Raw genomic sequence first — 947 nt, forward strand, 5'->3', positions numbered from 1 at the left:
AGAAAGGAAATTTCCCTAGGGGTGTGGCCTGCTTCCAGTATATTTATGGACATCCTGGGAAAAGAGACACTCTTCTGTGGATCAGGATTCTGTTGTGCTGCCTACAACTGTCTGTGAGCAAACAATCCACCATTTGGCCTGGAGATCTTGGATTCATCATTTGTTGGAGTCAACAGCCTGCTAACCTTGAGCTCCTCAGCCCTTGCAGCTGTAAGAGTTGGGAAAAGCCTCCAGCTTGACATTTGATCCAATAACTTTGGACTTGCCAGCTTCTATAAGTGTGTGAGCCATTTTCCTAAGATAAATTTCTCTTTCTTTCTCTACAAAAGCTTTATTGGTTTTGTTTCTCTAGAGAACCCAGTCTAATACAACTCTGTTTCCTCATCTTGAGATTGGAGGAGGTAAGAAGATACTGCCTCTATGTCCTTTTTGCATGAACATTCTGATGAATTACATTTAAAAGAAAATCTATTTCTGAAAAGAAAATAATATTTTTATTTATTCACAAGAGTTGCTCCATAGTTATAAGGAGCACAGAAAGAAATCATTTTGTAAAACTCTAGATACTAGTGACTTCCGTAGTGATACTGCCTCGGAAACCCAAGGAGGGGTCGCTATGAGTCGGGGCCGACTCGACGGCAAATAACAACAACAACAACCGATACTAGTGAAAGTTGAATAAGCATCTGCTTCCATAAAGATTTAGAGCCTTGAAAACCTTATAGGGCAGTTCTCCTCTGTCCTAGAGGGTCACTGTGAATCAGAATCAACTTGATGACAGTGTGTTTGGTTTTTTTGGTTAAGGGTTACTTCAGTCATTTCAAAATGAGGGCAAATTTACATTACATTACATTACATTTACATTACATTAAAGGGTAAGTACAAGTTGTCCTAAGTTATGTGTTCATAACCCAGGGACTCTGGTAGCCTAGTGCCTAAGGCACCTG

Source organism: Orycteropus afer, unplaced genomic scaffold (genome assembly GCF_000298275.1).
Source record: "Orycteropus afer afer isolate SDZICR_OR568_19922 unplaced genomic scaffold, OryAfe1.0 scaffold00060, whole genome shotgun sequence".
Classification (NCBI taxonomy): Eukaryota; Metazoa; Chordata; class Mammalia; order Tubulidentata; family Orycteropodidae; genus Orycteropus; species Orycteropus afer.